The sequence below is a fragment of the Puma concolor genome, chromosome B3 (assembly GCF_028749965.1).
Source record: "Puma concolor isolate L17-30 chromosome B3, mPumCon1.1.hap2, whole genome shotgun sequence".
Classification (NCBI taxonomy): domain Eukaryota; kingdom Metazoa; phylum Chordata; class Mammalia; order Carnivora; family Felidae; genus Puma; species Puma concolor.
Window position 1 is genome coordinate 45,085,845 of NC_141672.1, and position 15,692 is coordinate 45,101,536.

The 15,692-nt window shown below is 44.0% G+C and overlaps 1 protein-coding gene and 1 long non-coding RNA gene across 2 annotated transcripts in view; both read right to left on the reverse strand.

The window, feature by feature from the left end:
• The window catches only part of PELI2 (pellino E3 ubiquitin protein ligase family member 2), a 197,092-nt gene that overhangs the window by 76,625 nt on the left and 104,775 nt on the right, over positions 1–15,692 (reverse strand). The gene's annotated exons all lie outside the window — the stretch shown is intronic.
• Positions 1,157–15,146, reverse strand: LOC147579944 (uncharacterized). The gene is made up of 2 exons (XR_015252357.1): positions 5,951–15,146; positions 1,157–5,691 (listed from the first exon to the last, which is right to left on the reverse strand). It is a non-coding gene; the product is annotated as an uncharacterized LOC147579944 (long non-coding RNA).

Consider the following 15,692-nt stretch of genomic DNA (forward strand, 5'->3'; position numbering starts at 1 on the left):
AGGGGGTGGAATCTCACTAGCACCAAAACAGAAGCAGAACCAAATTCCAAGAACTAACGCTTCTACTGCCTGAAATCAATTCCTTATAATTGGAAAGCGAATAATTAAATGTTTTAAAATCCAGTTTTCCAAAAATTTATAATTCTTTTTAAGTTTGAGAGAAAGAAAGTGCAAGCAGGAGAGGGGCAGAGAGAGGAGGGGAGAAAGAATCCCAAGCAGGCGTGCTGTCAGTGGGTTCACTGTTCCTGGTGGGTTGCTGCTCCTAGGCTGCCAGTGAACACTGAGCCAGAGGCTACACTTAAGTGTACGGATACATCTCTACTTGTTTCTGTAGGTCTGTATTCACTGAAATTCATGAATTTGTACCGATATCCAATTCCAATCTAACACCACAGCATTCACTGTAGTTTTCTCCCTTTCCATATTCAGAATTATTTCTTGGAAGTCAAATCTGGCTCCCATTATCTTCAATATACTTATATATTTGATCAATTCAAATGGATTGAATTATATAGATCTCTCTTATATGGATCTCTCACTGCTGCTACTCAGCCCCCAATCCCACTAGGGCACCCTCCTCACTCCACGTGGGCTTGAACACTCTGGATCAGGAACACTGTCACACCCCATTCCACCCAGGCCATCAATCTCACCCCTCGCAGGTTCTGACACTCACACCAGGCTGCCCTCCTCACCCCGAACTGGGCCAAGGCCACCTGCCCCACGGGCTGCCCTCCACAACACCCTCCTCACCCCAGTTGGACCAGCGCGACCCCCACCCCACTTCCCACATAGATGGCTGCCTGGCTCCATCCTGTCTAACGGCTTCTGGGCTGAACCACTGAGGAAACAAAGGAGGAATAATTTAATAATGATCTTAATATAAAAGAGGAATGGTATAAGACAAATGCCAGATTGGTGCATCTCTGAACTCTCTGCAGGTAACACTTAAAAATAAAAATAAAATATAGCTAATGATAGGTGGTACATTTTCATTTTATGCAATAGTCACAATCCTGAAAATTTCCACAGATGTTTAAGTTTCTATATAGGAATCACGTTTTAGAGCCCTGTGGGGCTTTTACTTAAAAGAATACAATGGCAAGTTATTTCATGAAGCAAAAAGTCATTTTGTAATGTGAATAATCCCTCCTAATGTAGCTATTCTATAAAATTTGATTTCACCAAACATGATTTTTTTTTAAATGCTGGTACTTAAGAGATAAAGTTCACTAATACTAGTCAATGTACTCCAGAATCTTTCAACTTATGCCTAACTAGGCAAAACAAAACATCATTCAATTATAATATTGAACCCCAGAGAATTTTTTTTCAGTAAAATCAATTAAAAGGAGCCTTTAGGAAATTAATAGTTACAGAATGTCATCTCAACATGAGTGTCAGTGCATCTAAGTCTGGAGGGAGGGGGGAGAGTTAAACTAGGAATTCAGAAAATGGTTTTAGTGCAAACATGTAATGATTAGAATTTTAGGGACATGTAATTACCTGCATATTTATTTAGAAATTATGCTCTGAAATCCATCCAAGTGGGTTAGAAAAGAGCATAACGCCACCTCCCCTCACTTTTGTGTCATTAATTGCTATCAGGAAAGAACAAAGCCCCTTTCTGCCTCAAATGAGCCTGGAATCAAGAGAGTCTGGTGAACAGCACGCGTCAGGTGGCCACAGCGGGCTGGCCCCAGGTTGATATGCAGGGAGGTGGGCAAGGGTGAGAAACAAAGGGGGAAGGTAGAACTAACACACCTGTGCAGGAACCTGGGAACTAGGCGCAGGAAGGCCGATGTGGAGAGAGTCGGGGGAAGGAGGAGACAGGTAGGTCAGATCTACACCAGATGAGCAGAGGAAAGGAGGGAGAGTGGCGTCAGTCAGGAGTTACCTCGGCGCACCTGAGGTTTTTTGGCCACAGGGAGGTTTTAGTGTGCATTTTCCCCTGGAAACCCTAACTAGGGCAGTCAGTTCTTACGCTGGAAATGTAGACTACCGTTTTAAGCACAGATTCTGAAATCAGATGGGAGTTCAAACCCAGGATGCACAGTGTTAGCTGAACACACGACTGTGTTACCTTGGGCAAGGCTCATAATCTCTCTATGCCTCAGCTTCCACATGACAACAGAGATCCTAAACACTGGGATGGGGACAAGGGGGATCCAGGAGCCCCCTCACCCCCAGGGAAGTGCTGGACCACTGGGACAGGTGTGGGGAGGTGGTGTGGAGGCTGCCCCAAGTCAGAAGGCTTCTCTGGATAGGTTCTCCTCAATTGTTTTTGGTAGCTTCTCCTTCTCTGGGACAAGGAGAACAGAGTGGCAAAGAACCAATGCACGTAAAAGCTCTCCAGAGAAGATAACAGTTTGGAACTGCTGCATCTGCTGGAGGACTGTCTGGGCTTCTATCATTCATGCAACTAGCACAGGGCCTCTCTGGAAGCACGTCCAGTTCAGGTCAATTACAGACCCCACCTCATGTGACTCAGGGAGCTCTAGGGGAGGCTCAGGGCACCATGAGCCTCATCCAGGGTCTTGCTCTCATCGCTGGTTCCTCTTCCAGCCCTGGTAGCCTTGAGGGCACTGTTCCTTCTTGGGGTTTTACCTCCTTCCAAACCCAGTGCTCAGTTTGAACTCTCCACAGCTTCCACTCTCCAGTGCCTGGATTGCTGGAGTAATTAGCCCCTCTACCCTGCTTCAAAACTGTTCTATTAACAGTGGTGTAATGTACAACGCAGCCTGGATCTCTGGTGTCCCCAAGTTCATACAGCGGCTCAGGATTCTTGGACAGGTCTTATTCTGTTTCCCAGGGCCAGATCTCCATTCTCATTGGTCCCCTTTACCATTTACACTGATCTCATACACATGAGGATATGTATTTATTCATTCTTGACGTACTAAGCAGCCAGCATTATGGTAGGCTCTGGGGACACATAATACTGAAGATACAGACATATGCACATACCAAGACCTTCCAGTTAGAGCACCCACAGAGAGACCAACTGGCAGATGAGTGATTATAGAGTAATGCGGCTGTCGCCACGACAGGATTATGTAAGGAGCACGAGGGAACCCAGAAAAGGCAGCAGCAGCCAACAGAGGATTGCGTGTGCCGGCAAAGTTGTTACATTTTGACTCAACTATACTTTACGTACTGACGTTTTCATGAGTCTCCCAGTCCAAAGAAGAAAAGACCACCTTCTTAAAATACAATGATAGCCAATAAGGCCTGCACAAATGTAGCAAAACCTTCTTATTCCACTTATACATAGATACTAAAACTATTACACAAAAAATAGATTATCTAAATTCTGAGTTGCTTCTGTGGGTTAATAAAAACAAAACCTGACACACTCTAGTGATCTCTGGTTTCTAAACGGAGAGAGAGACACAAACACACTAGGTAATGTTGTAGGAATTCTGTCCCTACTGAACTTTGAACAGATGACCCTTTCTCGAGCAACAACTGTACCAGCTGTTTCAGAATGAACTACCAATGAATTTTTAAAAAGCCACTAGAGGGCAAGATAGCAGTGGACTTTCCAAGTTAGAAGATTCCAACTTTAAAAAAAACTACAGAGCACGTGAAGTCACAGTCACCACCTGGTGGGACAGGAGATTTGGGACAGATTAAATGAAGGCCAAAGCAGAGAATCTGCCTGACACTGAGTCTAAATCACAAGTGCCTATACTTGAAAGCAGTATTAAATGACTTTATTGAAGTATTCCACTAACTGAACGTGAAGCCCTTTACATGAAACCAGTCCGTTCAAATGAATGTCTTAACCATCCATGTATTCTTCTGGATACTTCTGAACCTGCTGAGTTCCAAACCTGTTGTGCGTTCCAAATCTGAACTTTAAAAAAGTAATTTTTTTTTTTTTTCATTGAGAGAGAGAGAGAACACAAGCTGAAGAGAGGGGCAGAGAGGGGCAAGCAGGCTTCACTCAGCAGGGAGCCCGATGCGGAGCTCTATCTCACAACGCTGGGATCATGACCTGAGCCTAAATCAAGAGTCAGTTGCTTAACCGACTGAGCCACCCAGGTGCCCCTCTAAACCAGAACTTTTAAAGCATATATACACTTCTTCAATCCCCTTTTCTCCTTTTGAAAGCCATGTTCATCCACATTCCTACATAAGATCAATTTATATTGCCCCATTATTTTGTAGACTGTGAAACCATTTTGTTCTCCTCAGAAATATACTCTAATGTACATTGATCTCACCATCCCCATACATTTACATTTGCCAACGTGGGAGATGGGTGGAGGAAAACAGGTGTTATATGATACAAACTGGCAAATTAATCTCTTTCTGTAACTTTAGCAAATGGCACTCAATTCTTGTGAAATTAGAATGGTTTTCAAACAGGAAGAAATAAAAACCCTGCTGTGATTTTTTATGCAAGTTTGGAAAGTTACTGCATATGGTATTAAAATCTGTATCTGGTCCTCAAAGAAGTTAATAAGTGATCAAATATCTTCTAGTATGAAAAGGAAAATAATCAAGATGTGTACCCAAGTTATAAATAGGCTCTTTTACAACAACATGGTTCTTTCTCCACATCCAATCCACATCTGCTTCCATATTTTGCTTTCCTATTGTTAGGACTGCATCCTACCCACAATTCTCGCCTTTCTCTGCACATCTGCAATCCACAGAACAGGATAATGTGGGAGTAGAGACCAGGCCATTCTTCAAAGACCAAGGGCCAGCTCTCACCACCTCTGGGCCGAAGAAAACTCAGCGGCAGGGAATCTGAGTTCTGGAGATGCCCACATATGAATCAAGGGAGAGACGGTCAAGGCTCTAGTGCATTTCACAGTGTTCCTACAGCTTAATTCTTTGCTTCTGAAAGCCTTGGGAGCCTAAGAACAAGCCCCCTCCTGAATAAGCTCTGTATTTAAGTTCTCCAGTTACAGAAATTCAGATCAGAGAAGGGAGTTCAGGTTAAGGAAAGAAAGGTTCCACTGACAGCTGGGTGGTTAAGAGCAATGGAACTTTCCTGGGTTTGCAGAGCCATCCCTTGGGTTTTGGTTACAGGCTCTAGAGATGAATGGGGCCATGAGCATCAAGGGTCACTGGGAGGACCAAACTGCCTTACATGCCTCAAGCAGAGGGGACCACAGCCATTCTCCCCCACCCCCATTCTGAAATAATTCTTTCGATCGTTGGCCAGTTCACAATCTATCATTTTAACCCCTGCCTGTTCTCTCCTACATTTGTTCTCCGCCTTCTCTCCATAACATTGCAGCTCCCTCCCGGACTCCTGGGGCAAATTTAGGTCAGGTGGTGCCATGCATCAGGGAGGACAAGGGGCTGAAATCAAGCCTGTACAGTTCCCTGAACCACACACCCTGGTGATGAGCTGTGTCCACAAGAGAAAGGGAGGCTTTTTCCTATCTTGCACAAAAGCACCATGCATCACCAAGCTTTGTGCCACAGGGGCAGTGTCTGCTTAGAGAGGGCACTACTTGCTCTGGTACGGACTGGGGCTAGCCCTGCTCCCTACCCGCCCCCCCCGCCCCGCCCCCGGCCGTCACTGTGAACTAAAAAGAGTTCTTCCATCAAAACTAATTCTTTGTGAATCACTGTTGATAAAAATATTTCATTCGAAGTCATACTACATTAATATGTCTTTTCCCATGGACAGACAATTCCTCTTTATATCCAACAGAGTAGTTTTAACTGAAATAAATGAATAAAGGGTTTCTTTTTTTTTTTTTTTTTTTTTAAATTTTTTTTTTTTTTTTTTCAACGTTTATTTATTTTTGGGACAGAGAGAGACAGAGCATGAATGGGGGAGGGGCAGAGAGAGAGGGAGACACAGAATCGGAAACAGGCTCCAGGCTCTGAGCCATCAGCCCAGAGCCCGACGCGGGGCTCGAACTCACAGACCGTGAGATCGTGACCTGGCTGAAGTCGGACGCTTAACCGACTGCGCCACCCAGGCGCCCCGAATAAAGGGTTTCTAAGAGTGCCTGGCACATAGCTACACAGGGACCTCCAACTACATACCAGATGTTTTTATTCTTACCTTTTCAAATGTCATGCCATGCTGGATGTATCCAACAACTCAAATACTTTTAATAATGATGGGAGGGAAATCTAAGACAAATTAAGAGAACGAAGTCTTTCCTGCTTCTAATCCATATCCAGCAAAATGATTGTTGAAAATTGGAAAAAAAAAAAAATCACACCTGTAAAATGTCTTTACTTAGGCCACACATATGCAGACCAATGAGAAGGTCATCCTGCTAAGAAGATAAAATGAGGGAATATACGTAAAAGCTTCTAGCATAATATAGCCGGGAGCTCAATAAATATTTTTTAAAAAGTTAAGGAGAGGAGGTAGAAAAATTCAAAAGCTGTCTGAAACTAAAAAAGGAGAGCAGCCTAGGATCATCATGCATAGAGGAAACAGGCCTTAGTATAAAATAATGGTTATTCCAGTCAATGAATTCCTGCTCTATTATTGTCTTTGTGGGAGAGATGAAGAAGGGACTTTTGAGTTCCTCCCATAGATGCCACATGTTGTCAGGATATGTATGCTAAGCTCTTCAGAATTCTATTAGCTGAGCATGGTTACCCCTGTTTTGTTAAAAAAAAAAAAAAGGGGGGGCACCTGGGTGGCTCAGTCAGTTAAGCATCCAACTTCGGCTCAGGTCATGATCTCATGGTTCATGGGTTTGAGCCCTGCATCGGGCTCCGTGCTGACAGCTCAGAGCCTGGAGCTGCTTCAGATTCCGTGTCTCCCTCTCTCTCTCTGCTCCTCCCAGCTCATGCTCTCTCTCTCAGAAATAAACAGACATTTAAAAAATTTTTTTAAAAAGAAAAAAGGAAACAAGAACACCTGGCCTCCAGGGAGGACGTAACCACCCAAAAGGTTTAAATAAAACGTGAATGTTTCCACCATCGACTTTCTATAAAACTCATCTATGTGGATGATTTCCGGTAGCTGAAGGCTTCCTTCAGGGTAAGTCTCCTCTGCTCTTCTGCACAAGAGGAACGGAGCCACCCCTGTGGTCAGACTCTTCCCTGCAGTCAGGAAAGGCCTCCTCATGTCGGCAGTTAGAGACGTTTCAGAGGGAGCAGAGACTCCATCCCAGTATGGGATCTGGCAAACAGCAGTCTTCTGTACTTGGTTTTAGAAGATGACATGTCCATTCCTGAGCACTGTGTGGGTAGGTGGAGATCAGGGCGCTGAAAGCATGTGTGCCTGTTTCCACATTCTCCATGTGACCCTGTGGTGGCCTCACCTTCATCTGCCCTGTCCCTCTTTAACCAGGTCACCTGAGTGGCTCCCTTTACGTCTCAAAGCCAGATTCTCCTTAGGTAAGCCTTTCCTCTCCTTCTCAGTGGCCGAAATTCAGTGTTCCCTGCAGCCTTTGCTCTTTTGAAGGGCAGGTTTTACAGGTCTCAGGGGTGGTCTGTGAAAGGCAGCTTCAGCTTCCCACAGGGCGTGGCCAGTTTTAGGGGGTGGGGTGGGGTGGGGGCTTGGTCTCAGGTGGGCTTCTGCTGTCCAGGTCCCAGAACCACACTAGGCCTGACCGTCCGCCTGACTTATCAGCTAGCCACTTATCTCCGGCACAGCCCCGTTATCAGTGCTGAATGCCTTGTTTCTACGAAAACTCTGAATAAATGTATTAGCTGTATAATTTGAACTGTGTGGCTACCTATATTTTCCAGCAATCTTTATTGGATTCTGGGTTTGAATCACCAAGGTTGGCGCCACTGGATGTTGTTTCATTGTCCTGCTCCCCGTTTTCATAGCACCTTCTTCAGCTTCTCCTTACCTTGGTGCTGGCTCTCTACCAACTATTATTTACGTGGATACCTGGCTTTTCAAGTTTTGCTACGCCACCCTGCCGTCTTCATCATGGGGCAGATTTTTCCTGCCTCTCTCTCCTTTGCATTTGTCATATTCTTAATAAAATTCAAACCCAAAAGAGCAAATGTACTGACGGTTTCATCTCACAGTTTTGAAAAAATCAGCAAGTAGTATTGGAATCATACAGTACTGTCCTTTTGTACAAATTGCTATATAAATGCCAAAACACAAGGTGGATACTGCTTAGTTTCCGGGTATTTTTTTGCAAGGGGAGGATTCTGACCGTTCCCCCCCCCCCAGAAGAAAACCATAGACACATGCTGTGTCTCATAGCTATGCTGCTTCAAAACTATCATTTTGTTTTTAGTCATGTTCCCCCCAAAATACTAGCTTCCAGCCAGATATTATCTGTGTGTCAAACAGCACAACACTCCCCTGACCATGCGTCTTTGCACAAATGAAGTTAATCTGATTTTAAAGCTGCAGAATTAAACCATTGTTCCCATGGCATGGCCCACTGTAGTCGCCCTGGTGCTGGTGAGCGTGCTGTCACAGGGAGTCAGCAGCTGGGACACATCTGTGGTGCGCCTCTTGTTTAGTGCCGTCTGAAGACAGCAGAAGCAAGGAACGAGCCACAGCTAAGTGTCTGCAGCTTGCAGATAAGAAACATGTTTGGTGAAACAGGAAAGTTCTCAGTGTCTGTTGTTTGCTTTTACTGTTTACCTGGACGGGTTGTGATAGGATTCCCATGGCAAGCATTAATAGAGCAATAAAAAGTGTTAGCGGAACACTTCAGTTATCTGTTCTGCAGCCTGAGTTTTTTCAATCCAGAGCTTCTTTAAGGAGCCTATATCCATTAAAGACATAACAAGGGACTCTTTCTGTAAGGATGTCAGCAGTCTCAAATCCTTTGTGGAATGGGGCGAGTTATAAACATGGAGAAATAAATGAATCTAGCTGCATCAAATGAATGTATGTCATGTCACTTTTTAGTTTACCGACCTATGTGTAATTTTCCTCATCTAATTTTCTGCTTTTAAGTTGGCTACAGAAATGGAAATGGAATAATCAGTCGGTGAAGAATTGTCTATAAACAACAAATGAGTCCTGGGAGCAGGGCTAAGGAACCTCTTGTGAGTGCCTGGCAGTTCAGAGAGCCTGGAGTCACCTTCCTCGCTGATCCTGACTGTACAGCCTGCGAGACGGATAGAGAGGTTGCTGCAGAAGGTGAGATATGGCTCTGAGAGCTGAGTGCTGAGGGTAAAACACACCATTCTCGCGGTTCCTGGGTGAGGAAAGGATGACAAAGGAGTAGAGACTGAACATTAAAAGCTACAAGAATGTTGAGAGCTGAAAACAGTTAACTTTAGGCAAGTCAGCATGAGTGAAAAAAGAAACTTAAGAATTCAGAGACACGAATGCTCAATGTGGTTTGGATGTGAAGATACCATCACCTTGGAGGAAAAGCAAGTGAAGGAAAAGAACAAGAAACTGACCTGGCCAAGCCCAAGAAAGCCGAAGGACCAGGCCCTTTATAAAGTCCAGGCAAAAGCAGCCCCAGAATGCTGTCTACGCTTTCATATGCACACAGTGTCACAGGACCACCTCCTCTGTGTTCATCGTCCGCGAGGACTCTCATCACGTTTCATTTTGACCAAATCTTCTGCGTCTGTGAACCATACTGCTCTCTACAAACACGCCAGTTTCAGACCAATAGCTTTTTGTGGCTTAGTCTGTAATCTTCTTGGAAAATCAAATCCCATCTCCCTCTCTCTGTCTTCTTCTTCCCACCCACGTTCTCATCCCCCACCCCTCCCCGCACCCATGGTGTCTTGGATCTGATTTTCTAAATGTATTACCCACAAAGACAAAGCAGAATAACATTTCCATCTCTTGGGAACAATAAAAGAAAACATCTGGGAGGTAGAAGAGTAGGCAGCAATAAATTAGCCTTAAAATTTGGCACAAAACATTAACTTCTAAGCAACAGAAGGTTTCTACAGTCCTTGAATGTGTCCAAAGTGGCAACAATTAAAGAAGCAGCCATGTTGGTTTCTACACCAATCATTTTTATTATCACAAGATCCCCCTGGAGGAACTTCTCTGCTCTACAACCCCAAAAGTAGAAGTACGAAACGGAAATTCTTGGCTTCTATTTTAAACACTCGATTAATTTTGCTCGACTGAGTATCAGAACAGAAAAACAAGATTCAAATCTTTAAGTACAAAAGCTACTAGCTATTAACACAAACAAACAAATTACATTCTCTGAAAGGAGAGGTCCCAGGAAAATGAGAGGGCACGGCTACTGAAAAAGCCAAAGGCAGGGGCAGAATCAGTCTGTGCATTTATTAGACCGCCGGCCAGAGTCAGACAACACAGGGCTCGAATCTCGGCTTTGTCACTTACTACCTGTGTGATATCCAACAGGCTTCTTCATCATACTCTCTCTTTTCATCTACAAAAGAGCCAAGGCTAAAATACCAACTGACAGGGAATGTGGGAGGAATCACACGCGATGCTGTGTGAAGTGGGCTCAGAATGTGCTTGCCTGGCAAACGTCCCTTAATAAACAGGAGTCTTTATTAGCTAGCCGCGCAGGAGGGCGAGCACACAAATAGTGTTTCCCAACAGATATGTGAGATGATGATAAGCGCTGGTAAAGGACAGGCCGCGGGGGAGGCAAACCAAACCATGAAGCAATAGGGCCACATTGGATCAAAACAACGATCACAGAAAGGAACAGATGCCTGACAAAATGTGAAAATTTCAAAGGTTAGACAACAATAAAATAAGTCGCCTTTTCCTATTACGTGTAGCTTTGTTTTTTGTTTTTCCTGTGATGAAGCATGGGTCTAGCTTTCAGTGTGGAGAAGAGGCTATAGAACGTTAATAAAAGGGTCAAAAATGGCACACTCAAAAGGCTTCCTGCTGTAGTGAGGTAGAGGAGAGAATGAGCCCCGCGTCAAATGTCATTCAGGAGCCCTCTGCCTACCGCAGCCACAAGACACTGACCTCATCTGTAAGGTTCATGGGGGCAGAGCCACGTGTGATGCTTACAAGCTGTGTGGACCCTCCCACGGCCTCAGTTTCCTCATCTGTGAGCAAGGGAGACACACTGTTTACATTTCTGCCTCATAGGACTATTACTACCATCAAATGAGAAGTGTGTGAAGCTATAAAGTGGCAAAGAGTGCAACAAATTCTATTATCAGAAAAATAAGAACACCTGTTTGGAAACGCTTTCCTTGATGTATTTAACACACTATGAAGCCCACAGCGAAAGCTTAAAAAATAAAAGCCAACAAATAAAAAACTTCTAGAACTGAATTGCGATGCTGACAAAGGACTAAATAATTTAGGACATGTTTGGAAATGATTAAATTCTTAAATGAAGATATAGGTAAGCAAAATTATTCTTAGGGACCTCGTAACAATGCAGGCTAAGCAGCCTCAGGAGAAGCAGTAACTGTCAACAGGTCAAGGCAAAGAGCCAGTGTCTGCCGGGGAAGCAAATGCCAAATAACCGAATTTGCTTTTTCAGAGGAGCCAGAAACCTGAGCCCCAGTGACATGAATCCTGATAGCACTGGGGCTCTCAACACGGCCCCTGCTCACAGAGTTTTATTCCTTTCTTCCCTCTGAATTAGATTAAAATGAATGCAATCACAATTGGTTTCTAACTGCCTACCAGTGTTCGCTGAAAAACTATCATCAAATGTATGAAAACTCAGACATTGCAGCTAGGACAGAGAATTATACTTTTGAAAAAAATGATACCAATTATGTGAAATATCTGCCTTTAGGAGCTACTACGTCTGCAGGATGAAACCGCCTATGTGTATGTCTTGTCGGGTATGAATATGTGTACTTTACAAAGTAACAGCCCTGCCTGGATATCCAACAATAACAGCTCACATTCGGCTGAACAAATAGTTCAATATACTGTTATAATAAACTTGGAAATGAATCTAGAGGATGAGATTGAGCATAGCATAACTCCACAACTGGTTCAGAAGGCAGAAGACAAAACAGAAAGGAACCTTAACAAATAACACCACAGCCAAACAGGTGCAGCTGAGTGCCATTCCAAGACCTAACAGTCTCAACCCCCATCCCCTGGTCAAGAATCTACACAAACCAAATAGAAGATGAATTATTTCCTATGCACATTAAAGCAACTGCAGACAGGGTTTTGTTTTTTGTTTTCATTTTTCCATAATGCTGATTAAAGAAACACCCAGGGGTGCCTGGGTGGCTCAGTTAAGCATTCGACTTCAGCTCAGGTCATGATCTCCAGTTCGTGAGTTCGAGCCCTGCATCGGTTTCTCTGCTGACAGCTCAGAGTCTGGAGCCTGCTTCAGATTCTGTGTCTTCCTCTCTTTCTGCCTCTCCCCCACTCGCGCACGCATGCGCTCTCTCTCTCTCAAAAATAAACATTAAAACAATTTTTTAAAAAATAAACACAATTAAATGCCACCTTGAAAGCTTAGAGATGACAGTTTTGCAAAATATAAGCCAGATTAAGCAGTTCCCATGCAGTGCTAACATGTATTCTCTGTATAAAAATGTAACACTAACACAGGTATGATATATATTCCGGAGCGTCGTCACAACATGAAATAGGACTACAAAATGAAACTGCATGATTTCTAAAAGTCACTGCAGTGTTACTACACTGTAGTCAAGTTATGTAGGTTTTAAGCATGCTTGCGCACATTAGGTACCTGAATTCCACATCACTGGTGATAGTGACAAGACCTGACATGTGTAATTAAGCAACCGTGAGTTCAATTAAAATTTTTATTTGCAAAACTGGGCTACATTTCAAGACTCTGCTTCTTTCTTAAGGCCCTGTTAATTTTGAAAATAAAATGCTCTTTAGCTCATGTGTTCTGCTACCAAAATGGAGACTTTAGTTGAAAATATTATTATAGTTTACACCCAATGTGAATTTTCAACAACTGATTTATTTTGTTTTTGACTAATTCTTTTAGTCTTGGTTCATGAACTTAGGTTTTTTTTAAAGGCCATAAATAAGTCTTAAATCTAGAAAACAAGTATTGTTTCCTTCCACCGGCCAATCTGAGGAAACCCAAAATCTGTGTGAAAAGTACACCCAAAAGTATTCTCTAACAATGGAGTCAGCTACATTTCCCTTCAGTTGGTTTTTCTGTGAGCTGTTTTGCTACAGCAACAGCATGGGAGATATCTATCCTCAAATGCCCTCTCTTGAAAACACTTTATGCTTCATGAAAAGGGTTTAGCCTGCAAAACACATCCAAGTCTATCACTATAGATTTACTATTACCAAGTATCCTTCTGAGGATAAGAACAATTGTAATTGCTGAGCCTTAAAATAAAACTGATGAAGATCTTTTTTCGCCTTATCTAGATTACCAAGTGAGACTATTACATAGATAATCACAATTATGCAATTAATGAAGGAGATGTGCTGGCACAGGGAAGCAAAAAGCACCTATTAATTACTGGTACCTCCTTTGCTCAAATCGCTCATCAACTGTGAGACTAGTAACTTGAATTTTTCCGAATATAGGTTTAAGTAAAACAATTATTAAAATTCCCAGCATCTCAAAAAAGCGGGGGAGAGGGGAGGGAGGGAGGAAAATCAGCAAAAGGTAGATGTTCAAGAAGAACGCTAACCCCACACAGTCATCTGCAGTCATGAGCTCCGCTCTTAGAGCAGGGAGCACAGTAGCACACTGGTCATCTCCTTGACCATTTCTCATCCGACGCAATGAACCCGGAAGGTCAGACGGTCTTGGTCCAGTTCGCTGATACACCATAGGTGGGAGGAAAGGTCCAAAAGGAGCCCCTCTGTGTGGCATTCATCACATTCTCAATACCACCCCCCAACCTTGTCCCCGCTAAGACTACCCTCCCAACTTTCTCTCCCACTCATCAAATGCTGAACTTTAAAATGCTGTTGCTGTGTCCCTCAAAGTCTAAATATCTTAGAGACAGAAAATATACATTAAGTGTTCCACCAAAGAAAGTAGCATATCCATCTTCAGAACTCTAGAGGTGGCCATGCACACCAGCTCCCTCCAAAGCTTCCCCGGATGCATAATTACAACTGACCCGAAGTTTAGTTCCTTCTGGGTCACCTGGGCCTGAAGCCTCTTCCTACCAAGAGGACAAACCCAAGAAGAAATCACTTGCTAAAATTCATCCTATTGGGCATGCTCAGGAGGAAAACCTGGAAGAGAGACTAAAAATAAGGATACTTACAAAAAGCAGCACACATGGGCATGCTATCCCTGTGTGGATATTTCACACTATACTCCCCAAACCCAGTCAATCCAAGCGATGAGTACCATTAACGTCCGAAAACGAATTCAGAGAAAAAGATAGCATCACTTCTTGTCTCAAAGTCACAGCATAGGGCTTGATACCTTCTAGCCCCCTCTCCCCACCTTCCCCACCCTGAGCTCCGTGCCTCACGGTGGCAGACTCCCATCTGCTGGCGGCTTCCCCAGTCCCTGAGCTAAGGTGAGAAAGCAAGACAAATGTTCCGATTCTGCATCGTAATTAATTTGAGAACATACTTCCTTAAGGATCCTAATTTGGAATCCAGGAGTTGCACCGAATTACATCATAGTGACATTGGGACAAGCCTTATAAACCAGTCATTAAACATTACCACGGCATGAGGTCCCTATTTGTCATTCACATTGATTTATCCCTCAGGATTAAAACAAATAAACCTTTTTGCTTAGGTATCTTCCTACTCATTATCAATAATGCTCACTCTGAGCCCTGCTCTTGGTACTTCAATCCCCCCTGCCCTACCACTGGCTTATTAACTTCACTCCCAAACATATTTTTGCCATTTCGTCCTAAAACCACCAGCAGTCTTCCCTTCATCATCAAATTGCCAAACTTCTTCGGGACCACAGTCCACCTGCTACTTCAATCCTGGCTCTTTTCCACTTCCCGTTCTGCAGTCTAGCCTTTGCCCCTCTATTCCAGGGACCTGCCCTAAGCTTCCCAGTGGGGCTCACCCTCAGCCTCCACTACTAACCTGACCCTGCCCTCTATGACCTTTCAAGTGTGCTGTTCCTGGCACTTGCAACAAGCTAATTCCTTTCTGGATCTCCTTCTGTCTCTACTGTGCAAACCCCTTGCCTGGGCAAGAAAGGTAGAATGCAAAAGAGAAATACAAATTATTCATGATGATACAAACTGTAACTTCATCCACATGTGTTAGAGGAGAAAAGATACCATTACCTAGTTGGTTGCTCTACTTCCTGAGGAAGTGATAAGAATGTCTCCCAAGGCTAGAGTTCCTGTTTTTTTTTTTTTTAATTTTTTTTTTCAACGTTTTTTTTTTTATTTATTTTTGGGACAGAGAGAGAGCATGAACGGGGGAGGGGCAGAGAGAGAGGGAGACACAGAATCGGAAACAGGCTCCAGGCTCTGAGCCATCAGCCCAGAGCCCGACGCGGGGCTCGAACTCACGGACCGCGAGATCGTGACCTGGCTGAAGTCGGACGCTCAACCGACTGCGCCACCCAGGCGCCCCAGAGTTCCTGTTCTTTATAATCTGATACTTGAGGCAATCTGCCTGTACAGTCACTGTTGGATTTTAGAAATTATTCTAAAGATGAACGTGAGTCGGTAAGAAGAGGGAGGGGCAACAACTGGCAAGCTGCAGGTCAGGGAAGAGAACCCTGCCATCCACTTCCAGGCTAGGCTCCCAAAAGAGGCACACGCAGCAGGCATCGACCAAAAACCTCTGGACCCTGCCTCCCAAGCCAGCTTTCATCCCCAGCACCTCTGCTGTGTCTGGCTATTGGCCTCGGCTTGATTTCGTAGTCATGGCTCCTGCCACCCCC